Source organism: Ornithorhynchus anatinus, chromosome X5, assembly GCF_004115215.2.
Source record: "Ornithorhynchus anatinus isolate Pmale09 chromosome X5, mOrnAna1.pri.v4, whole genome shotgun sequence".
In the NCBI taxonomy this organism is placed as follows: Eukaryota; Metazoa; Chordata; class Mammalia; order Monotremata; family Ornithorhynchidae; genus Ornithorhynchus; species Ornithorhynchus anatinus.
In genome coordinates, this window is record NC_041753.1 from 37,621,312 (window position 1) to 37,647,930 (window position 26,619).

Genomic DNA, 26,619 nt, shown 5'->3' on the forward strand with positions numbered 1-26,619 from the left:
GAGAGTACAGTACAACAATAAACAGAAACATTCCCTGCCCACAACAAGCTTACTCTCCCAAGGGCTTAGTACAGTGCTGTGCATGCTGTAAGTACTCAATAAATACTATTGATTGATTTCAAAGACATTACCCATCATAATCACAATCAAAAAAGAAAGGTGAAAGATTAGTCTGTGCCAGCTTATCAAGGCATCATATTATTCAACATTGATGGCAAGATCCAAAACCAGGGTCCTTCAGGACCAGACACTGAAGAATATCGTTGATTGCCCAGTCTGGTTAATTCATTTTATATAGTTACACTTGGCTACAAGTGATAGAACATAATTTCACTCCTTCAGAAAACTGTTTCCCTTTGACTCAATCAATCAACCATAGTATTTAGAGACTGCATACTGTGTGCAGAGCTGGGGAAACTATAGTCAACTAAGAGAATCCTAGCTTGGTGCTTTGCCATACAGTAACTACTTAGTAAACTACTTAATAATAAGAATGAGACATAGTCTGTGTCATAAATTAAATTATCATATAAGGGGGATGACTGACAGACATAACTTAATTTTGATTAGTTGGATGAGGGAAAAACCCAGCAACTCCACATCAGCTGATTGCAGAAGAATGGAAGGATAAATAGCTAAATATGTGTAAGTTAATGTATGTTAAGAATATTGATGAACGTGTTGGATGAACATGACTTAGGAAGGTGGAACTTAATTACAGAATGGTTCCCAGAGGAGGTGGGATTTCAGGAGGGCTTTAAACATGGAACAAGCTGTGGTCTGGAAGACTTGAAGTGGGGAAGAGTTTCAGGTGGGAGGAATGGTGAGAAGCAGGAGAATCAACAATGATGTGCAGTGAGGAGATGAGCTTGAACTGAAAGTGTGACCTGTGGTCTTGTGGGAGAAGAGAGTGGGTAGATGTGAGAGAGAGAACTATTAGACTGCATAAAATCAGTGGTTAGGAATATCCTATTGTGGTGGAGAGGAATAGGTAACCAGTGGGAGTTTTTGAGGAATGAGGTTTTTGATTGATTGAGGTTATCAATTGATTGATTGAAGAGATATGTGTTGAACAATATTTTAGAGAAATTACCTAGGCAGCAGAGTAATGTGTGGACTGGAGAGGAGAGAGACTGATTCCAGCAAGACCAGTGAAATGTTTGACAAAGTAGTCTGTCAGGCTCCGTTGAGCACCGAGGCTCAGGTAATGGCCACTTGGATGGACAGAAAGGGGTGAAACCAGGTAATGTGTAGGAAAAACTGGAAGGATTTTGTGACAGACTGAATGTAGGAGTTGAAAGAAAGCTAGAAATCAAGAATAATACCAAGATGGCAAGTTTCTGGAACAGCTGGGATTGGTGGCATTCTCGACTACAATGGGAAAATTAGGTAGAGTGGATTTAGAGGGAAAATGAGTAGTTTTAAACATATTGAAATGAAAGTGCTGGCAAGACATGCAGGCAGAGATGTTCTGGAGGCTATAGGAAATTGTAGATTTCAGAGATGAGAGGTCAGTGCTAGCAAGATAAATTTGGAAATTATCCTCATAGAGGTGGTAACTGAGTTGGGGGAGTAGATGAACTCCCCAATTTAGTGTGTATGGAGTGAGATGAGTGGGGAACCCAAACCAGAGTCTTGAGGGACAGCCGCAGTTAGAGATGAGAAACTGAACAAGAAGAGCCAATTAAAGAGACTTAAAAGGAGTATACAGAGTGATGAGAAGAAAGCCAGGACCGAATTGTTAGTATAAGCAAGACTGGATAGCATTTCCAGGATGGAGTGGTCAACAATGTAAAGGTGGCCAACAGATCAAAGAGGATTTAGGACATAGTCCATTAGATTTGGTCGAGAAGAGGTTGTTGATGTCCTTGGAGAGTTTACTCTAAGAGGAATAAAGGGGGCTGGAGCCATATTATAGTGGGCTAAGAAGGGAATTGGAGGAGAGGAAGTGAAGGCAGCGGGTGTTTCAGGAGTTTAGACAGAAATGGGAACAAAGAGGTGAAGCTGTAGTTGGAAGGTATAGTGGGATCCAAAGAAGATATTTTACCATATGGGAGGTTTGAGTATATTTGAAGGCAGAAGAAAAGTCTCTAGAAAGAAAGAGGATGAAATTGGTGGTTAGGGAATTTGGCCAAGGCACAGGTAGAATGGGTAGATTTTGAAAGAAAAGGGTTGTGTGGTGGGGTGGATTTCATTTTGAGAGAGAGCTGGGAAGAATGAAAGAGGTGTAGGGGTAGAAGAGAGCTGAGGATATGAGTGGGGAAAACTTAGGGGACTTCACACCAGTGGTTTCAATTTTATTTGCAAAATTATTTGCGGGGGCGAGACATCAGGGGCAAGAAGGGCAATGAGAGTGCCTAGAGGAAGTTGATTATCTGGAATAATTGATGGGTCAATGGGCATGGGAGTTAATTAAGGAGGAGAAGTAATGCTACAGAGCAGAAGAGAGAGTAGAGTTATAGGAGGCAAAGTGAATTAAAAGGGTACTAGCATCAAAGAATGTCCAAGAGTCATTCATTATATGTGGGTGACTGTGTCCCAGGGGACGACACCCCAAGAATGAGCAGATGATGTTTGAACCACTTTGGAAAGTTAGTCGAGAACTATGAGCCAACAATAAGTCTGAAGAAAACTGAAGTGATATATAAGTCTGGTCCAGGCTGTCATGGTTAGTGCTCCTTGTTCGGTCCCCCTTTGACTCCAATATTTTCCCAAATAGAAATTTAAGGTCCCCACCAATATGCATCCTAAAACATACTGTTTTAATAGAATACCAAAGAAGACTTATGCCCCAGGAAGGTAGTTAAAAGGATCATCCCTACCCCCACATAGGAATTTCCAATACATACATACATACATGTCCAAAACTGAGCTCCTTATCTTCCCTCCCAAGTCCTGCCCTCTTCCTGACTTTTCTATTACTGTGGATGGTACGACCATCCTTCCCGTCTGTCAAGCCCACAACCTTGGTGTCATCCTTGACTCAGCTCTCTCATTCACCCCACACATCCAATCCATCACCAAGACCTGCCCGTCTCACCTTTATAATATCGAAAAGATCTGCCCTTTCCTCTCCACCCAAATGGCTATCTTACTGGTACAGGCTCTCATAATATCCCGGCTGAATTATTGTGTCAGCCTTCTCTCTGATCTCCCTTCCTCCTCTCTCTCCCCGCTCCAGTCTATTCTTCATTCCGCTTGCCCGGCTCATCTTCCTGCAGAAACTCTCTGGGTATGTCACTCCCCTTCTTAAAAACCTCCAGTGGTTGCCTATCAACCTCCACACGAAACAAAAACTTCTCACTCTAGGCTTCAAGGCTCTCCATCACCTTGCCCCCTCCTACCTCTCCTCCCTTCTCTCTTTCTACTGCCCACCCCGTAGGCTCCGCTCCTTTGCTGCCCACCTCCTCACCGTCCCCCGTTCTCGCCTATCCTGCCGTCGACCCCTGGCTCACGTCCTCCTGCTGTCCTGGAATGCCCTCCCTCCTCACCTCCCCTCTTCAAAGCCCTATTGAGAGCTCACCTCCTCCAAGAGGCCTTCCCAGACTCAGCTTCCCCTTTTCCCTCTGCTCCCTCTCTGCCCCCCCTTCACCTCCCCTCAGCTATGTCCCCCTTCCCCCCCTTCACTCTGCTCCTCCCCCTCTCCCTTCCCCTCCCCTCAGCACTGTGCTCGTCTGCTCATTTGTATATATTTTTATTACACTATTTATTTTGTTAATGAGATCTACATCCCCTTGATTCTATTTATTGTTATTGTTTTTGTCTGTCTCCCGTGATTAGACTGTAAGCCCGTCAATGGGCAGGGATTGTCTCTATCTGTTGCCGAATTGTACATTCCAAGCACTTAGTACAGTACTCTGCACATAGTAAACGCTCAATAAATACTGTTAAATGAATGAATTTACTGAGAATATGATATCTTTAATGACTCCATGGGATCTGCACCTTGATTTTGCAATTTATATGGTAACTGCACTCTCAGGATACCATTGATGGTATTGGGGGTTGACTGAATCCCAACCAGAAGGAAAAACTATTCTCCAGTACCTCATCAACTCCACTTTCTGGACTGTACTTTGCACTCTTCAAATCTAAAATTGTATTGAGCTCTCCTGAACTAAATTTTTAAGATCCATCAAGAGCTCAGGTAAGAGCATTTAATAGCAGGTTTAAAAACTGCTTGGGGAAATTGCTAGAAAATTGTTAGGTCACATGTAATTTTTTCTATTCAGCGTGATTACCAAAACAATAACATTCTGGTAGAATTGGCATGATTGTGCTGTTTCCTCAAGGACCACATGTGCCTAGAGACCAGTATGATGAATGCTGGAGGCACAAGAATATCCTATATAAAGATTCACCTTGAAAAGACAAAAGCCATATTCAAGTTGCTACTGTGTCTCATGCTCTCTCTGTGATTATCTAAGGAGAGTCTGCCCTGACAGCATACATTGGTTCTCTCACTTGACACTTGATATCCTGCTAGAGATTTTTTGTTAGTAGGTTCTAAAGGTCATTTCAGAATTTTCTTTTCACTATGAAAGAAATTCAAACTTGGATTCACTTTCACATTCTTCACAACTTTTACTGCAGACACAATAATATTGCATTCCAGTAGAGGTTCAGTTTCTCCAGTCCATCTGTCCCTGAATGTTAATGGAGATATTAAAGGATAACGATAGCAAAGGTTGTCTCGTTTAAACTAAGGAGTATGTTTTGAGCATAATGTGCCCTAAGTGGTTTCTCAGAAGGGGCTGATGGGAGAATGAAGGTGGAAATTAATTGCCAAAATCCACATCTGTAAGTAATTAGAAAAGAGAGGCTAGAACTGGACAGACCCAAATGTATATCAAGAGATTTTAAAAATGAATGACAATTGAGTAATCTTAACTAAAGCTAATAAGCAATATCTGGAACCAGGGGTTTCCTGCCAGAGGTTTGGTAGAAATATCTTTCTTAGGCAAGAGGCATCCATCATATTTAATTTTCCTTGAGAAGAGATAAAACATCTTTTCCATGCTCCAAGGAGGCTCCGTTACCATGCCAAGGATTTAGGCATTCAGTTATTATTCACTGAATTAAAGGGAGGTTAAATCTTGTGAAGCTGGTGCATAGGCTGGTCCAGATCTTGACCTGGCTGTATTTACAGACTACAGAGTGAACAACTCAATTTTCTTTATGTCTTTTGGTTTATTTTACATTCTTTCAAGGTTTGTAATTGAGATTTTAATTTGGTGGCCACACCACTGGGGACCAAAATGGATGGAGGCTATGGGATGAAGTAGCACACGAATGACTTCGTTTAGAGAAATGTGCTTTGCAAAATGATGGCATTGGCTTTGAAGATCTTTCTTAAATTTATCACACCAACAAAAACACATTCAGGAGCTCATTTGTGGATGTAGACCTCTTATCAGATTTTACACAATGTGTGTATGTGTCTGATGAGGGGGAAAAAAAGTGGAGAGAGGAATGGGGGGCTACCCACTCACCACACCTTTCCCACTCTCTTGGCCTGATTCATTCAATAATATTTATTGAGTGCTTACTGTATGCAAAGCACTGTACTAAGTGCTTGGAAAGTACAATTCAACAATAAAGAGAGACAATCCCTTCCCACACAGGCTTACAATCTAGAAGACCATGACCACATAAACAGTAATTGATGTTCCTTCTATTTGTTTCTGCATGGTAGGCCAAAAATTGCAACTGGTTTTATGGGGGTTCTAGAGGTATTTTTATTGTTTTCCAGGTGTGGCACCTTCTACAATTTTGTTCACATGATTCCATAATGAGAAATTGTTCCAGATTCAAAATAGTATAAAGCCATCAAAAAGTCCCAATGATTAGCCAGAAGACAGCATTTCTGTGAACGCAACAGGAAAATGGAGGTAAAAAATGAAAAATAAAAAATGACAGCATTGCAAAATGAATGATAAACTTGATTTTAACTAGGACTCTTCAAGACTAATCCGGGGGTGGGGTGGAGAAATTAAATAGTGTTACATTGAAAATGCTGCACTGCTTAGTACTCACTATGTGAAGAATAAGTTATAGTAGTTCACTTTTCATTGACATGGATTACACTTTTTCATCATCACATAATTCCTGGGGATATTTTCCCACTGCTTCTAGTCTTTCTGACATTCCATGAATACTGGATTTATGATATTAACAATCCCCACAGGAAAGGTTTGGGAAGTATATGTCAATTCAAAAGTTGCTTGACTTGTTACCTTTATATAATGTAAGAACCTCATCTACTGTACCTTATAGGCATAAATTGCCTACAATTTATATATTTATTTATAATATATAAATATATATGTACACATTTCCACCAAAAATGAACTTTAAACAAAGACAATTTAGGAAGAGAATGAGTTTCCTAAAAGCCAGGAACATGAGACAGTCAACCCTTGATAAAGCACTTATATTCTCCACTGAATAACTGATAATAAAATTGTGTGGTATTCACCAGAAACACACGCATTAGTAAACACATCCATATAAAATGGCATCAAAATGAGTTTACATATGACAACTTCATGAAAGTTTTGTTTCCAGCTCACCTTGATCTTCTTCTCCAAGGCTATTGATTGCTTTAGCTTGCTTCCCCAGAGATACCTCTCATGCCACTTCTCTGGGTCGGGCCCTTTCTCTGAAGCAGTAGATTAAAATTAGCTTGGAATAAGATGTTGGAGTTTCCTATGAAATATTTCTGGTGGTAGAGAGAGAGGGGGGAGAGATTATTTTACATTTTAAACAGGCTGTATGCTTCAATCACAGATCAAAACAAAATTGAGTGGAAATTTGTAGTGAAGAAAGTGGAGATGGAAATTAGATGATATTTGCAAATTTCAGTATTAATGATGGTTGAAAATGCAAATTAGATGTGGGTGATCTGTAGATGTCAAGAAAGGCAAATATTAACTTGTATTAGAGATATTTACTACATTTTGGCTTCAACAAGAATTTGCTGACAGGAGGAGAGGGTAAACAGATCAGTACATTTACTTTAAATATGCTGTAGCCATATGTGTATATTAGGTTTCAAAACAAGGATAAGAGTGAGAGACTGCCAGGAAAGGCACGGAGATAACCATAACTTTTCTCCTGAGCTATTTTAAAATAAGCTCATTTCACATTTGATACTAGGACTTCAAAAAGAGGGTGAGGAGAAATTGGGTGTACAATATATAATTTTAATCTCTACTCTCAGGAGGGTAGAGTGGCTTGTTCAGCAAGTTTTCCTAAACTTTCACGGATTTAAGGGGCACACCTATTTTGTCTAACAACATTTATTTTGGAAATATCAAGTGACAGTGTCTTTCTACTCAACCCTGAGGCCTTTAAACGATAACAACTGGCTAAGTTGGAGCAATACATCAGCATCATCAATAAAGCACCATACTAGGTGCTTGGGATGATGTGATGACATGGTCCTTTCCCTCAAGGAGATTTCAATCTATGTTTTGGGTAGTTACAGTAAACAGTAACCCTAACCCTATCCTGGAATGGTATTTTTTTTAAGTGCTCACTATGTGCCAGGCACTGTACTAAGTGCTAGGGTAGATACAAGCAAATCGGGTTGGACACTGTCCCCGTCCCACATGGGGCTCACAGTCTCAATCCCCATTTTACAGATGAGATAACTGAGCCACAGAGAAGTAAAGGCACTTGCCCAAGGTCACACAGCAGACAAGTGGTGGAGCTGGAATTAGAACCCAGGTCCTTTTGACTCCCAGACCCACGGTCTATCTACATGCTGCTTGATATGCCTGCTTCCAATTCCTTCTTCCCACTTAAACTCTTAGATTGTGAGCCCCCTGAGGAACAGAGACCATGTCTAATTCCCACCAGTGTATTTTCTCCCAGGGCCTAGTACAGTGCTCTGCATACAATGAACACTTAATACTAATAATACTACTACAACTACATGGGAAATTGCAGGATTAGTCAGGAGCAATTCACCCGAATTCCTAATTCCTTGTACACTTTTGCATGCCAAAAATATTGATGAAATCAGGTAGGCACTTGCACGGAGTAGATACATTCAGGAATATGAATAGATCTGATAATCTGGATCAATTTGCAATTTGTTTACTGTTGACAAATTTAAATGTCTGAGTGTAAGTCGAAGGAGAATCACCTAAAAGTTAAGAATGCAAAATAGAGGAAGTACATACACTGTAGTTGTGTGTACATATATACATATATATGTATACACACACACACACACACACACACACACGTGCATATATACACACAGTGTGTATATATATACACACACATGCATATATACATGTATACATGCAAATATACATGTATACACACATATATAGTGTATATACACACATATATACACACATATATAGTATATAGTGTGTATATATATGGTTGCCAGTGGTTGCCTATCGACCTCCGCTCCAAACAAAAACTCCTCACTCTAGGCTTCAAGGCTCTCCATCACCTTGCCCCTTCCTACCTCTCCTCCCTTCTCTCTTTCTACCGCCCACCCCGCACGCTCCGCTCCTCTGCTGCCCACCTCCTCGCCGTCCCTCGGTCTCGCCTATCCCGCCGTCGACCCCTGGGTCACGTCCTCCCGCGGTCCTGGAACGCCCTCCCTCCTCACCTCCGCCAAACTGATTCTCTTTCCCTCTTCAAAACCTTACTTAAAAATCACCTCCTCCAAGAGGCGTTCCCAGACTGAGCTCCTCTTCCCCCTCTACTCCCTCTGCCATCCCCCCTTTACCTCTCCGCAGCTAAAGCCTCATTTTCCCCTTTTCCCTCTGCTCCTCCACCTCTCCCTTCCCATCCCCACAGCACTGTACTCGTCCGCTCAACTGTATATATTTTCGTTACCCTATTTATTTTGTTAATGAATTGTACATCGCCTTGATTCTATTTAGTTGCCATCGGTTTTTACGAGATGTTCTTCCCCTTGACGCTGTTTAGTGCCATTGTTCTTGTCTGTCCGTCTCCCCCGATTAGACTGTAAGCCCGTCAAACGGCAGGGACTGTCTCTATCTGTTGCCGACTTGTTCATCCCAAGCGCTTAGTACAGTGCTCTGCACATAGTAAGCGCTCAATAAATACTATTGAATATATACATATATGTATACATATATACATACATATATATACACACACATACACAGTGATATATTTCACTGTCCTTCATATTCAAAGATCGTGCAAGTGATTATTGCTGAAAAGGCCTTTACTAATAATAAACTGTGGCGTTTGTTAAGCTCTCACTATATACCAGGCACTGTTCTAAGCACTGGGGTAGATACGAGTTAATCAGGTTGCACACGGTCCCTGTCCCACATGGGGCTCACAGTCTTATCCCCATTTTAAGATGAGATAACTGAGGCGCAGAGCAGTGAAGTGACTTCCCCAAGGTCACACAGACACGTGGTGGAGTCAGGATTAGAACCCAGGGTTTCTGACTCCTGGGCCCATGCTCTATCCACTAAGCCACACTGCTTTTCAATATGCTTCTCATTTGTTGAGCACTTATTGTGTGTAGAGTACTATACTAAGCGCTTGGGAGAGTACCATATAACAGAATTGGTAGACATGATCCCTTCCCACAAGGAAGTTACAGTTTAGAAGGGAAGACAGACTTCAAAATAAATTACAGATAAGTATGTAAGTGCTGTGGAACTAAGGGTGGGGTGAATGAAGGGTGCAAATCCAAGTGCAAGGCTGATGCAGGAGGGAGAGGGAGAACGGAAAATGAAGGATTAGTTGGGGAAGGCCTCTTAGAGGAGATGTGGTTTTAATAAGGTAAGATGGACAAGGTTAGCCAATGCTCCACTATTTGTGCACAGGAGTGAAGAAGCATTCTGTGGAGGTGATTTAGGGCTGTGGGATACTGGTACAAGATCAGCAAAGAGCTAGAGGAATGAATGAATTCAGTTCTAGAGAGAGGGAAGTGTTGAGGGCATGATTTTGTGCATCAAAAGAAGGTAGTTTGGGTATAAAGACTAAGTGGGGCATGATGTCTTTAGAAAATTGGTGCAGATCAAAATATTGGAGGTCTCTGTGAGTCAGCAGGACAGATTTGTGGGGAAGGGGTGTGTGGGAGAGAAAGCAGGTGAGGAATAGTAGTAATGATTTTGACTATATGACTATATTGATTATATGGTATACTCTACTTGGGAACTACAATAGAAGCACAAGATATATTCTCTTCCTACAAGGAGTTTACACTCTAATGGGGCACAGAGAAGTAGACATATTCACTTAATCATGGGCATATCCATTTTTCATTTCCCTTTTTCCATTATTATTTTTATATTTGTCAAGTGCTTACTACGTGTCAAGCAGTGTTCTAAGCCCTAGGGTAGATGTAAGATAATCATGTTGGATGGAGTGCCTGTCCCACTTGGGGCTCATAGTCTAAATAGGAGGGAGAACAGGTATCGAATCTCCATTTTGCAGTTGAGGAAACTGAGGCACAGAGAAGCTAAGTGATTTGTCCAAAGTCACACAGCAGGGAAGTGGCAGAGCCGGAATTAGAACCTAGCTCCTCTGACTCCCAGGCCAGTGCTCTTTCCACTACACAACACCGCTTCTTCCATCTGTAATTTATCTTATGTATTTCTGCCTTCTAAGTCTTTAAAGTCTCCAAGGGTAGGAATTGCATGTTCTAACTCTTCTGTACAGTCCCAAGCACTTACTACAATGCTCTTCAGGCAGTATGTGGCCAAATAAATATTATTGATTTTTGATTGATCATTCGCAAGCAGTGAAATCAGCATGAATAAAATGGAACGTCCACACAAATGTCCACATATACATAAGTGATGAAGATGGGCATAAACACCTATGTATGTAAGATCAGGAGGCATCTGAAGGGTTGATGGTGGGTCCAGGTCTCACATAAAAATAGAAGGTTGGACACCACAGCAACTTAGTAGACCTTTGGTGTATAATGAGACTTGATGCCCATTTTAACAAAACTCTGTCAGGAAATACTGGTTTTTTAGAAATAGGCTTTCTATTCTGCCTATTCATGCATAGTATACTGACAATCTATCAGTAAATGGTGACATTACTACATTTTGTGTTGCTAATGAAAACCTTTGGTTATATACTACTATATGCCAGTTGCACTCTTAATTGGGGGCACCTGAGAGGTTTGTGGCTTGCTAAGTTATGGCTTGCTAACCTACAACTCCCACAACAAACAACTTTTGTGGTTTGGATTCTTCCAATTAAGGCATTGGTTTATAACCCACTCCTCCTGCTCCTTCCTCTGACTGATTCCCCCAAGCAGTATATGATTCTTGGGAAAATTTGACTGTTGAGCACCTCACACTAGTAACACAATCACCTATGGTTTTGAGGATGGAAGGGTGAGTTTGGTGTGCACAAAGCTTTCTCTATATCTTGTTTGGTCCTATGCTCTTTTCATAGTGGCAGCAGAAACACTGGGAGGCCGGAGGGGAGGGTTCCAGTCTGGTGCGACCAGGAGTGTGTTTGAGTCGAGACACACTCACTCTGTTTCCCAGGCCTCCTGACTACCAGAAAGCAATTGCTGGAGTTTAGGATGGATGGGAGAGAGGTGTTTTTCTCCCCTTACAAGGCTGGCAGAATGTCAATACATATTGAAGTCCGATAATAAACTGCAAACAAGTGGAAGAGAAAGCAGAAAATATTATTTTCTCCATGAATGTCCATGAAAAACCCAGGTGTTTTTTTTTCCTCGATGGGACTCAGTCATGGAGGGGATACTGGGGGTCAGCGAGCAGATAATAAATCCCAAACAAGCAGGAAGGAAAGCAAAAAATACTCTCTTCTCCTGATTCCCTGCAAATCTTCACAAAAAACCTGGGCAAGACCTTGATCCACCCTGCCTCCTCCCAGCCCGCCCCATTTACTCTTTGCTTTCCTTCCCCTCTAGACTGTAAGCTCGTTGTGGGCAGGGGATGTGTCTGTTATATTGTTGTGTTGTACTCTCCTAAGAGCTTAGCACAGTGCTCTGCACACAGTAAGCGCTCAATAAATATGATTGATTGCTGAATCTCGGTAACTGTCTTTTGCATCTGCTGTATATATTTTACTGTAAGCTTGCTGTGAGCAGGGAAGGTGTCTACCAACTGTTATACTGTACTCTTCCAAGTGCTCAGTACAGTGCTCTGCACATAGATAGTAAGGGCTCAATAAATACGATTGACTGATTGTACCTGTTGCAATGAGGTGCGCCTGCCACTGCTGCATCTACTGCTACTGATGCTCAGAGGTTGTCAAATTGAAAAGATTTCCCAATCTATCAGAAGAGTAATCATATAAATAAGGTTCTACATTCCTCAATGCATTAGGATTGGTTGAAGAAGAAGAATCGAATGAACACACAGCTCTGCTTTGCTCCAATAATGATGGGGAAAATGGTGGACAGGGTATCTTTAAGTCTGACTCAACAGGCTAGGTCACCATGGAGCAATCTTCATATTAGTTGCAAGCTGGGAATATGTCTACCAACTCTAATGGATTGTAGTCCCCCAAGTGTTCATTCATTCATTCAATAGTATTTATTGAGCGCTTACTATGTGCAGAGCACTGTACTAAGCGCTTGGAATGAACAAGTCGGCAACAGATAGAGACAGTCCCTGCCGTTTGACGGGCTTACAGTCTAATCGGGGGAGACAGACAGACAAGAACAATGGCAATAAATAGAGTCAAGGGGAAGAGCATCTTGTAAAAACAATGGCAAGTAAATAGAATCAAGGCGATGTACATTTCATTAACAAAATGAATAGGGTAATGTAAATATATACAGTTGAGCAGATGAGTACAGTGCTGAGGGGATGGGAAGGGAGAAGGGGAGGAGCGGAGGGAGATGGGGGGAAAAGAGGGTTAAGCTGCGGAGAGGTGAAGGGGGGGCGGTAGAGGGAGTAGAGGGAGAAGGGGAGCTCAGTCTGGGAAGGCCTCTTGGAGGAGGTGAGTTTTAAGTAGGGTTTTGAAGAGGGGAAGAGAATTAGCCTGGCAGAGGTGAGGAGGGAGGGCATTCCAGGACCGCAGGAGGACGTGGCCCAGGGGTCGACGGCGGGATAGGCGAGACGGAGGGACGGTGAGGAGGTGGGCGGCAGAGGAGCGGAGCATGCGGGGTGGGCAGTAGAAAGAGAGAAGGGAGGAGAGGTAGGAAGGGGCAAGGTGATGTAGAGCCTTGAAGCCTAGAGTGAGGAGTTTTTGTTTGGAGTGTAGGTTGATAGGCAACCACTGGAGGTGTTTAAGAAGGGGAGTGACATGCCCAGAGCGTTTCTGCAGGAAGATGAGCCGGGCAGCGGAGTGAAGAATAGACTGGAGCGGGGCGAGACAGGAGGAAGGGAGATGAGAGAGAAGGCTGACACAATAATCCAGCCGGGATATTATGAGAGCCTGGACCAGTAAGGTACAAGCGCTTAGTACAGTGCTCTGCACATAGTAAGTGTTCAATAAATATGATTGATAGACTGTGAGGGTATCAGGGGACACCATGAGAATGCTGAAGACAATTATATGTTGCATTTTTTAAACTTAAGAGCTGGATGGAAATACTAGGCAAAAGATTCTCTGCCCTCACACTGATGAATCAAATTTGGGGAAAACTTTTCAAGGCATCTGAATACCAGCAGAACCTTACATTTTGAATATTTGCATGGAGAGAGAAACATTTAAGAAATTTGGGTATGCCAGGTGACTTTCAGTGCCCGGAACTGTTTTTCTTAGGAAAATGGCACAGTTCCACTTTTAACAATTTTCACTGGCTATAGTATGAAATTTTACTGCAAAAAGACCAAGTTGAATGGCAAAACAAAGATATTTTAACCATGGGGTGTTTCTTGGGATTTTTTCATATTTGCAGTATAAACTTCACAAGTTTGTTTTGGTTTTGCTTACAACTTGTTACAAAACTGAAATGCTACAAAACTAAGATAAAACATAATTATACTTTATGGAAAAGTCTCTCATATTATTGACTAAATTGTTAATCTTCTAAGACAGATTTCTGCAGTTGGTTGAATGTTGAGAGGAAGATAAAATTGGTGACATGGTAAAGCCATTTATTGGCATGGATAATGGTTGGGAACAGTTTAATTTGGGGCAATTAGCACCCCGAATGGCTATGGGCATAATGAGGTGCATTATTCTATTTTCATGGACAAAATATACAAATAAATCTCTGTCAGAGACTTTCACACATATATGGATAGATGAAATCTGTCAAGAAGGATGGGAGAGCCTCAGTTCCAAGTCTTCAGAACAGAAAATCTTTGTGAATTAGTAACAATAATGCTCTTATTTAAGGCCTTACCATGTGTCGAATTGTACTTTCCAAGAACTTAGTACAGTGTTCTCCACACAGTAAGTGCTCAATAAATACGATTGAATGAATGAATGAATGTACCGAGCACTGGACTAAGCACTGTGGTAGACCCAAAATAACAGAGCTCCTCTACCATATGAGGTTCACATTCTAAATACGAGAACAGGTATGTCATCCCAATTTTACAGATGAGGAAACTGAGATACAGAGACATTAAGAGAAGCAGCAAATACCAACATTATTATTAGAGAAGCAGCTTGGCTCAGTGGAAAGAGCACGGGCTTTGGAGTCAGAGGTCATGGGTTCAAATCCCCGCTCTACCATTTGTCAGCTGTGTGACTGTGGGCAAGTTGCTTGACTTCTCTGGGCCTCAGTTCCCTCATCTGTAAAATGGGGATGAGGACTGTGAGCCTCACGTGGGACAACCTAATTACCCTGTATCTCCCCCAGCGCTTAGAACAGTGCTCGGCACATAGTAAGCGCTTAACAAATATCTCCCCTGGCCTCCACTTCCAGGCCCTAGAGTGGCTATCGAGGTTTCCTTGAGTTTTTCATAAAAGGAAAAGTAGTATCCTGGGTTTGTGGGTCCTTAGTTCTGGAGCCCAGTCTGGTTCTATTTCCCTGAGGAAGAATCCTGGGGAGTCTTAGCTTTCTTTGCCAAGAACAAGCACAGAAAGTAGGATCAGAGACAAATCAAAAATGCAGAGTGAGAGTGGGCTTGAATAGGAAAAAAAATGTGCCCAATCACCCTCTTAACTCTCTTGCCATAGTAAGCGCTTAACAAATACCGACATTATTAAGTGACTTGCCCAAGGTCACATATTAGGTAAGTGGCAGAGGCGGTATTAAGAGTCTGGTCACTTGACTCCCAGGCCTGTATTCTTTCCACTATGCCACACTGCTTTTCTAATTGACTTTAGTGCTAGTGGTTTGTGTATCAGCTCAGATTTCTCTTTTCTCTATGTCATGTTCCCACTGAGAATTCACATATACAGTCTCTCCAGTAGCACCATTATCTTCAAACTGAAGGACAACTCTAGTGTGTATTATTAGTATTCAGTAAATATCAACTTTTTCAAAATAGCTTGGCATTACGTAATTTCCACTACTGTCATCATTTCTTTAAATAATAATCATAATAATAATGGCATTTGTTAAGCACTTACTATATGCTGAGCACTGTTCTAAGCATTGGGGTAGATACAGGGTCATCAGGTTGTCCCACGGGGGGCTCACAGTCTTCATCCCCATTTTACAGATGAGGGAACTGAGGCACAGAGAAGTCAAGTGACTTTCCCAAAGTCACAGAGCTGATCAGTGGCGGAGCTGGAATTAGAACCCACGACCTCTAACTCCCAACCCTGGGCGCTTTCAACTATGCCATGCTGCTTCTCTAATAATAATGTTGGTATTTGCTAAATGCTTACTATGTGCCACACACTGTTCTAAGCGCTGGTGTAGATACAAGGTAATCAGGGTGTCCCACGTGGGGGTCACAGTCTTCATCCCCATTTTACAGACGAGGTAACTGAGGCACAGAGAACTTAAGTGACTTGCCCAAAGTCACACAGCTGACAAGTGGCAGAGTCAGAATTAGAACCCATGACCTCTGAGCCCCAAGCCCGGTTTCTTACCACTGAGCCACACTGTGAATGCACAGCATGCATAAAATAAAATAAAATAAAATTGCATCATAAAATAATTGATGGTGCAATAACCCCACCCCACCCCCAAAAAAAGTCCTACATAACGAGATTTGCTAAGACATTGTTAGCTACAGTGTTTGATGTTTGCTATAAATGTTGTTCAGTATGACTTCCAGGAGGCTGCAGGATGTGCATATCCCCCCTGGCCTCCACTTCCAGGCCCTAGAGTGGCTATCGAGGTTTCCTTGAGTTTTTCATAAAAGGAAAAGTAGTATCCTGGGTTTGTGGGTCCTTAGTTCTGGAGCCCAGTCTGGTTCTATTTCCCTGAGGAAGAATCCTGGGGAGTCTTAGCTTTCTTTGCCAAGAACAAGCACAGAAAGTAGGATCAGAGACAAATCAAAAATGCAGAGTGAGAGTGGGCTTGAATAGGAAAAAAAATGTGCCCAATCACCCTCTTAACTCTCTTGCCACTCTTTCTCAATCTCTTTCACTGGCTACTCCTCTGCCTCCCACACTGTAACTATGGAAATCCTACAGTGTTCAGTTCTGGGTCCCCTTCTGTTCTTCATCTACACCCACTGCCTTGGGGAACTCATTCATTGTTGCCGAATTGTACATTACAAGTGCTTCGTACAGTGCTCTGCACACAGCGCTCAGTAAATACTGTTGAATGAATGAATCCTGTGACTTCACCTATCATCTCCATGCCAAAGATCCCCAAATCTACCTCTCTTCTCTGCAGTCTTGCATTTCCTCCTGCCATCAGGACATCTCTACTTGGATATCATACCAACAGCCAAAACCTAACATGTCCAAAACAGAATTCCTCATCTTCCCACCTAAAACACTATCCTCTCCCTGACCTATCACTGTAGACAGCACCTCTGTCCTCCCTGTTTCACAAGCCTGGAACCTCGATAATAACAATAATAATTATGGTATTTGTTAAGCACTTACTATGTGCCAAGCACTGTTCTAAGCACTGGGGTAGATACAAGGTAAGCAGGTTGTCCCACGTGGGGCTCAGAGTCTTAATCCCCATTTACAGATGAGGTAACTGAGGCACAGAGAAGTTAAGTGGCTTACCCAAGGTCACACAGTAGACAAGTGGAGCCAGGATTAGAACCCATGACCTCTGACTCCCAAGCCTGTGCTCTTTCCACTATGCCACACTGCTTCTCCATTCTATCAATTCTCTCCTTGATCCCCTCCAATCTAGTTTACGTCCCCTTCACTCCATAGCCTTCTCTATGGCAAACAATGGCCTTCTCCCCAAATCTGACAGTTTCTATTCTATCTCCTTCTTGCCAAATTCAACAGCTCTACTCCATCCCAATCCTCCTCAACCTCTCAGATGCCTTAGATACTATGGACCACCCCCTTCTCCTCGAAATATTATCCAACCTTGGTTTCACACTAACACTGTCCTCTCAATTCTCCTATCTCTCTTTCTGCTCCTTCTCAGTCTCAGTTTCTATTGCAGGCCCCTCCTCTTCCTCCCACCCTCTTAAGGCTCAGTTATTATGGGTCACCTTCTATTCTCCATCTACACCCACTCCCTTAGAGAACTCATTTGCTCCCATGGCTTCAACTACCATTTCTATGCAGATGATTCCCAAATTTAAGTCTCCAGCTGTGATAGCTCCTTCTCTGCAGTCTCGCATTTCCTCCTGCCTTCAGGACATCTCTTCATGGATGTTCCACCTACCCCTCAAACTTAAAACGTCCAAAAACAGAACTCCTCATTTTCCCACCTAAACCTTGTCCGCCCTCTGACTTTCCCATCACAGTACACAGCACCACTATCCTCCATATCTCACAAGCCTGTAACCTTGGTGTTTTCCTCAACACATCTCTCTCATTTAACCCACCTATTGAACGTCACCAAAATCCTGTAAATTCTATCTTCCCAACATTGCCCAAATCCACCCTTTCTTCTCCATCAAAACTGCTATCATGCTGATCCAAGCATTCATCCTATCCCTCCTTGACTACTGCATCTGCCTCCTCGCTGATCTCCCTGCCTTCTGACTCTTCCCACTCCAGTCCATACTTTATTCTGCTGCCCAGATCATTTTTCTAAAACAAAAAAAAACCCCAAACATTCAGTCCATATCTCCCCACTCCTCAAGAAACTCCAATGGTTGCCCATACACCTCCATATCAAAAAAAAAAAAAAACCAAACTGCTTACCATTGGTTTTAAAGCACTCAGTCGGTTTGTCCTCTCCTACTACACCTCATCTCACTGAGCTCCTACTACAGCCCAGCCCACACACTTCAATCCTCTACTGCCAGCTTACTCACTGAGCCCTGATCGCACCTACCTCACCACTGACCCCTTTCCCACATCCTCCCCATAATCTGGAACTCTTTCCTCCTCCAAATATGCCAGAACACCACGCTTCCCCACCTTCTCAGCATTATTCAGCTCACATCTCCTCCAGGAGGCCTTCCCCAATTAAAACGTCTTTTACCCGGCTCCTGCTCTTTTCTGTGTCGCCTATGCACTTGGATCTGTGACCTACTGGCATTTGATATTGACCCCACCCTCATCCCCACAGCATTTATGCAAATATATTCAAATCATAGATCACAAATTATGTATATTAATATTTGTCTCCCCCTCTAGACTATAAGCTCGTTGTGGGCAAGGGATGTGTCTGCCAACTCTGCTGTATTGAACCCTCCCAAGCACTTAGTACAGTGCTCTGCATACAGTAATCACTCAAATACATTGTTTGATTGATTTATTGATTGGGAAGTGGTAATCTTCTTGAAGAATAGAATGGAATAATAATAATAATAATGATGTTAATATTTGTTAAACACTATGTGCAGAGCACTGTTCTAAGCGCTGGGGTAGACATGGGAATCAAGTTGTCCCATGTGGGGCTCACAGTCTTCATCCCCATTTTACAGATGAGGTAGCTGAGGCACAGAGAAGTTAAGTGACTTGCCCACAGTCACACAGCTGACAAGTGGCAGAGCCAGGATTCAAACCCATGACCTCTGACTCTAAAGCCCGTGCTCTTTCCACTGAGCCACGCTGCTTCTCTAAGCTTCTGTGAACAAGGAAGGAGTGGATTTCTGTTCTTTTTTAGGTTTCATTTAAGTTGAGTTCATTATTATTAAATCTCTTTCTCTGAATCAACTTATTCAGAAAAGCCCTGCTCTACAACAAAAGATATACATCTTTGAAATAATGATGGTATTGTTAAGTGCTTACTATGTGTCAAGCACTATGCTAAGCGGGTAGATACAAGATAATCAGGTTGAACACTGTCCCTGTTCCACATGGGGTTCAAGATCTATGATCATATGCAGAAAATTAAGATCCTCCTTTTTCTCTCTTCTCTCCATGGAGTTGATGTTGTTTAGAGTCTTTCCCATTGGAAATGAAGAAAATATGGAGTGAGTATGTGAGTTGAAAAGCCAGGATAGGATGAGGGAAATTTTTCACTGCACTTTTTTTTATAAGGATAGAAAATGCAACAGAACATTAAATAATGTGTCAGATCTAGTACACTTTTTAATAACTGTAGCGTACTAGGAAACCTGAAGTCTCTTAAAATCTACTTTTTGCTTAAAGGATCAGAATTTTGGCTCATGCCCTCTCTCTCTCTCTCTCTCCTCCCCCAATTCTTTTATAAAGGAAAAATCTAATTACAACCTCAAAGGGACTAGGGCATTGCTTTCCCACTCACAGAAGTGTGTATTGAGTCAGCACACTCTGTAGTATTGGGAATGCTTTCATGATTTAGAGCAGCAAGTTCTTTTAGGGTAAATTCTGAAATGAATTGTAGGCATCCCTGAAATAGGATCTGGAAATGCCACTGATTCTTCCCCTGCATTGATTTATTAATTTGTGCATGCACATCAATGAACACTCCCTTCTGTTAATAATAATTCTGTGCTGCCTTTAATGTAAACCTGGGGATTGAACTTCTGACTCCGCTTTCTATTTGACATTGGTCATCTGAAATATGAAGTTGATCTAAAATCACTGGCTGCTTCTTAGATAATAGGTGGCATTTTCTGAAACTCAGATTTCGATGATTCAACTATGCTTCAATCAATCGATCAATCAGTGGTATTTATTGAGCACTTATTGCGTGCAGAGTTCTATACTAAGTGTTTTGGAAAGTATGATACAGTAGAGTTGGTAGACATGATCCCTGCCCACAAGGAGCTTCCAGTGTAGAGGGGGAGGCAGAGAGTAATAGAAATTATAGATAAGGGAAGTGGCAGAGTCTAAGGATGTGTATATAATTGCTGTAGGGCTGAGGGTGGGGTGATTATCCGGTGCTTACGGAGTACAGATCTGAGTGCATAGGTGATGCAAAAGGGAAGGAGCTGAGGGGAAATGAGAGCTTAGTCAGGAAAGGCCTCTTGGAGTTGCACTGATTTTAGGAGGGCTATGAAAATGGGGGAGAGTAGTGGACTGCCATATATGAAGGGGAAGGGAGTTTCAGGCCCGAGGGAGGACTTGGGCAGAAAAGCAGCATGGCCTACTGGAGAGAGCATTAGCCAGGAAGTCGGAAAGACCTGGGTTCTAAACCCAGGACTGCCAGTTTGCTTGCTGTATGACCTTGTGCAAGTCACTTAACTTCTTTGTGCCTCAGTTTCCTCAACTGTAAGATGGTAATAATCATTCTCCCTCCTACCTAGACAGTGAGCCTCATTGTGGGACAGGGACTGTGTCCCTAATTAACTCCTACCTACCCCGGTGCTTAGAATGGTGCTTGACACACAGTAAGCACTTAACAAATACCATAAAAAAAAAGGTGGTCGGTGGCAGAATAGACAAGATCAAAGTATAGAATGTAGGTTGGTGTTAGAAGAGCAGAGTGTGCAGGTTGGGTTATAGTAGGAGTTCGCGAGGTAAGTTAGGAGGGAGAGAGTTGATTGAGTGCTTTAAAACTGGTAGGAGTTTTTGTTTGATATGGAGGTGGATGGGCAATAACTGGAGGTTTCTGAGGAGTTGGGGAATATGGACTGAACTTTTATTCAGGAAAATTATTTGGGCAGCTGAGTGAATTATGAATTTGAGGGGGCAGAGACAGGACACAGGCAGGTCAGTGACAAGGCTGATACAGTAGTCAAAAAGTCCCTCAGTCTCGCCTATCCCGCCGTCGACCCCTGGGCCACGTCCTCCCGCGGTCCTGGAATGCCCTCCCTCCTCACCTCAGACAATCTAATTCTCTTCCCCTCTTCAAATTCCTACTTAAAACACCTCCTCCAAGAGGCCTTCCCAGACTGAGCTCCCCCCTTTTTTCCCTCTGATCCCTCTACCCCCCTTCACCTCTCCGCAGCTAAACCCTCTTCTCCCCCCTTCCCTCTCCTCCTTCCCCTCTCCCATCCCACCCCTTCAGCACCGTACTCGTCCGCTCAACTGTATATATCTTCATCACCCTATTTATTTTGTTTAATGAGATGTACATCACCCTGATTCTATTTATTTGCCATTGTTTTAATGAGATGTTCTTTCCCTTGACTCTATTTATTGCCATTGTTCTTGTCTGGCTGTCTCCTCCGATTAGACTGTAAGCCCATCAAAGGGCAGGGACTGTCTCTATCTGTTGCTGATTTGTACATTCCAAGCGCTTAGTACAGTGCTCTGCACATAGTAAGCGCTCAGTAAATACTATTGAATGAATGAATGAATGAATGGTAGTAGTTTGGATGTAGAAGAAAGGGGAGATTTTAGAGATGTTGTGAAGGTAAAACTGACAAGGTTTCATGATAGTATGACTGTTGCATGAAATGAGTCGAGGACAATAGAGAAGCGGTGTGGCTTAGTGGAAAGAGAACGGGCTTAGGAGTCAGAGGACACAGGTTCTAATCCTAATCTAATCTAAGGAGGGAAGAAGTGAGGCGGCAAGAGTTTCAAAAAGATATGAAGGGATGGGGTCACAAGCACAGATGGAGGAGGTAGATTTAGAGCGGAGGCAAGAGATCTCTTCTTGAGTTACTACAGGGAAAATAGGGAGAGTCAAAGAGGGTGGAGGGATTCGAGAGGAGCAGGGGAAATTTTAGGGAGATCACACCTGATGATTTTAATTTTTTTTTCTGAAGTATGTGGCTAGGTCTTTAGGGAGAAGAGATGGTGTGGGCAGGGGGGCAGGAGGTTTTAGAAGGGAGTTGAATGTCTGGAACAGCTGGTGGGGGTAGTGGGTAGGGGAGTGAAATAGGAAGGAGAGGTATTGTTGCCTGGCACTGGAAAGGGCCAAATTGAAGCAGATAAGAATAAATTTAAGGTGTACAAGGTCAAAGAGAAGTCTGGATTTCTTCCAACAGTGCTCTGCAGCTCGGGCACAGGAGCAGAGGACTCTTAAAGGACTCTGTTTAATTGGACTTCAAATCTTTTATACTTAGAACATGTTTTTCTCTAAATATTACATGGAATGGTCAAATTCTGGCAAATATTTAATAATCAACTTCTTATTGCTGTCTAAATTACAACTAATTCTATTTCCCCATCATTTAGAAATTGCAGCCTGCACTTAAGAGATGAAGTATTGGTTAGTAAATGAAGAACCCCAAAAATCTCATCAAATTTACAATGAATCCTACCCAATTAAGCCTTTTTTAGAGTCAGAACATAGATAAATTAAAAAAAAAACTGCATTTACTGCCACTCTCCCAAACTCAAACTACTGGGGGGAGGGGAAAGAAGTCAGGAAAAAAAAATACGGCACTTTTAGCTTGGGGCATCTCCTTGAAGAGTTGCCAAGGAATTTTAAGTGGATAAATCTCCCTTTAAAATGCCATGCCCCCCCTGGACTGACATTAATGAAAAAGGGAGAAAAATGAAGGGGATAAAAGCTGAGGCCAGAGTCCTGAACAGAGAAAGATACACCACACCAATCAAAGTGAATTCAGTTCATCCCTAAAACATATTGTCCATTTGGGAGTACTGTGAATACCTTAACACCTAGCACAACAGATGGAGATGGCTTTTCTTTCATTCCTTTATTTAGATCCAATCTCTTTTTTGTACTTTATTTGAATTGCTAAGGATTTGAATGAGAGAGGGCTTTCACACAGTTACTGTTGCCAAGGAAACTGATTCTTAATTTTCAGTGGCCAAGTGCCAAAGAAAACAGGCTATAAGGAAACTCAAAGAAATTGGTAACACTGAATTTGTTAAAATTTTTCCATATTCTGAAATGCTGCCAATTTGAAAGAGGCTCACCAGTTCACAATTTAAGTGGCATTATGTTTATCCTCCCCCATTCTATGGACTGCACTGCTCCATTCTCCTCCTTCAGCCTTCCACAAAATTGTCTGCTAAACAGTAGTTAGGTTTCAGGTTCCTGTAAGTACAGGTATTAGTAACTAGTGTACTGCTATTTTTACGCATCAAAAAGAATGATATTAATAATGAGGACAGAGATTTGTTCAAATACAACAGAATGAATACACATTTATCCCTTGGGTAAATCAAAGCAGTTGGCAGATGACCTTGTGTTTTAGTTTCGAAGGCCTACGTTTTCTAGTTTACTATTTTGTGTAGTCCTGCCATTCAGCTAATGCTGGCTTCATGTAATAAAACAAAAAAAAAGGATAAATCTGCCATTTTTAAAAGACTCCTATGGCTCCCTCATCATAATCATCCACATCCAGTGGACATAATTTTCTCAAGTTCCTCCTTTTCTACAACTGAGAAATGGTTTCATTTGTCCCCTTTTTAAATTGGATTCCAGGGGGATTGTTAATTGAGTTATGTGCTCTCAAGCTGAGGGTGGCAGGGGATTATAGCAAGAAAAATGATTTCATAAGAGGAAGGGACTGAGAAAGGTAAAGAGAAGAGAAGAAAATAGAGTACAAGTAGGTGTGTAGGTACAGTCCTCACTTCCTGAAACCTTTTTGAGAAAATAGCAGATTTTTAGATTTATGGATTTATAGAGCAGAATATAAATCTTATTCTCACATCACTGTTGTCATCCATATTCGTTTTACATGCAAGTGCTCTTCCAACCTTCACAAAGAAGCTTTTTTATTTTGAGTTCATCTACTTTGCCTTTGCTTCCACAATCTTTTTATTTCTTACTCTAAGGGCTCTCTATTAATTGCATTTTTCTCTGAGCTACGATTGCACTCTCTGGTATATTCAGGAAAACAAAGGGACCGGTTCTCTTTGTACTTAGAGCTACTGCATTTAATAAAAAAAACTGAATTGTGTTAACTTAGTATCCATGCACAGAGGTAAGAAAGGTTACAGAGCAACATAGTCCCAAAATGCCCCTCACAGGAACATTTCTTTGGGAAACATCTAAAGATGTTGGCAACATTTGCTGCTCAAGATGCATTTCCCTAACGAAAAATAAGATATTTCTATAACCCAGCGAAGATGCTTAGACTGACAAGAAGTGAACGTAACCAAAAAAACCCAAAACTGAAATGCATACCTTCACTAGACTAGCAATCTATTAATCTGGTTTATCCAGATAAAAAGAGTCAGGTGCACATAAACCCACAATCCCCCTCCTAATCTGCCCTATGACAGGTTCTGGTCTCAAGGGAAAAAAAAAGATGAGATCATTGTGATTTGGTAGCCCTAAGAGTGGCACCTCTCAGAATCACGAACTCTTTTTTAGCATTTCCCCGAAGCATAGTCACAGCCCGGAGTTATTTCAAGTACTCCTGGCCTGCTAGTCATGCAGGACCTGATTCCCTTTTCCATCAAAGGAAAAATGGAGTAGAATGGTGAACTGACATATCTGGAATCATCTGCAGAGATAATAATAATGATAATTTCTATGATTTTTATCAAGCTTACTATGTACCAAGAATTGTGCTAAGCACTGGGGTAGAAACAAGATTGTACACAGTCCTCATCCCTCATGAGACACACAATTTAAGAGGGAAGGAGAAGATGCATTTTATTCCCATTTTACAGATGAGGAAACTGAGGCATAAAGGGATTAGGTGACTTGCCCAAGGTCACACAGCAGGCAGGTGGCAGAGATTAGATTAAGATTAGAACCCAAGTCTTCTGACTCCCAGTCTTGTTCTTTTTGCACTATAGTCCAAGAGTTCATAGGAGTACACCAAATTTCAAACTTTCATCAGATGACCAAATTGATTGATCAATAGTGTTTACTAAGCACTTACTACGTGCAGAGTGCTGTACTAAGTGCTTGGGAGAGTACAATACAATAGAGTTAGCAGACACATTCTCTGCCCACAGTGATACTGTCTCCTAGTTTGTCTACTGTAGGGTCATGTTAACATATTGAAATCCTGCAGTGGAGTGGTGCAGTCTCTTAGTGAGTAAACACATGCATTGGAAGGACCTCTGCTTCACTAACATTTCTGGCTTCCAATTTCACCTAATCCTCAAATTATCTCTTAACAAAAACCCACTAAAATTCTAGAATTTTCCCGGGACAGTATCTGAGGACACTGCTCAATAATGAATGCTTGATCATTTCCTCTCTTTAGCTCTCTATAAAGTCTGTTGGTGTTCACAGTCCTGAAATAGTCTTTGAAAAATGGCAGACAGATAAGACTGAATATGAAGACCCATTTTATCAAATATCTTGTTACTGTGCTAAGTGATGTATATGAAATTCCACGGGTAGGAGAACCTTGAGAACTCAACTACCTCATTCTTTTACTTTGAGGTTGGATTTCACTAGGACCAACCCAGAAAAATAGTTATTTACCCACCATTCTGCAAAGGAGTAGACCAACAACAAAGCCCAGGCAAAGGTACCAATGGCAAGGTACCAATGTTTGAGGTTTGGGGAGCAAAAATGGTAGGGATTTTAGAGGATGAAGCCTGGGAGGGGACAGGCTTCAAAGAGCTAATAGGCCACAAAGCCACCATTTTGGATCTTTTCAACCCTGATTGGAAACTCTCAGCTTCTGCAGGGACCTAATATGAGCAAGCCTGGGATTCCAACTCAGAAGGTTATGGGGTCTATCACAGTCATTACCCCTGAAGAGTGGACATGGTCTGAAAACCCTTAGAGTCTGTCCAATGTCCATCTTTAATCCCTTTTGCAGTAATATTAACCAATTCCATTGACTCATTCTCAGTGGGAACAGAATCACTTTCTCACTGTTACTCTGATAGTTTTCCCTGCTGTAACTGGAGACTGTTAATAATACTTGAAATTATAGTGAATAATACTTGATGAGGAGGTAGTTTGAACCCTGGATAAGCAGAGGAGGGAGGAGGCCCTTAACCTGTCTGGCTACCTGGAGGATTTGTGTGACACTCTAGACTATAAGCTCCTTGTGGGCAGGGTACATGTTCATCAAATCTGTTATATTGTACTCTTCCAAGCACTTAGTACAGTGCTCAGAACACAGCTGCTCAATAAATATGATTGACTGACTGTGGATACTTTTGCTGCACCTTCAGGGGAAGGGCACAGCACATCACTTCCATCAAGGTATGTAGAAGTAGTCCCAGACCTTTCCTCTCCCCTTCCCATCTTGGTCAGCCGGGTCCACGACTCTCTGAAACTCAGAAAAACAGCAATAAAATGTTCTGCAGTTGGTGTCTGTTTCCAAGATTAGGTTATTATTATCAGCCAAGTACATCAAAGTTTTTTCTCAAAATGAGGGGGGAAAAGTCTCCCTTACATTAAAAAAGGACAGGTTTAAAGGGAGTTTCTTCCTGCCTTGTTCTGCTGCA

At 42.0% G+C, this 26,619-nt stretch overlaps 1 protein-coding gene across 2 annotated transcripts in view; it reads right to left on the bottom strand.

Annotated features, from left to right (window-relative positions):
- The window catches only part of LINGO2 (leucine rich repeat and Ig domain containing 2), a 900,663-nt gene that overhangs the window by 128,776 nt on the left and 745,268 nt on the right, over window positions 1–26,619 (bottom strand). For both annotated transcript variants that reach the window (XM_039910913.1, XM_039910914.1), the window contains one exon: window positions 6,573–6,721. The gene's annotated coding sequence lies outside the window, so the exon portion shown is untranslated. The remainder of the gene's footprint in view (window positions 1–6,572; window positions 6,722–26,619) is intronic.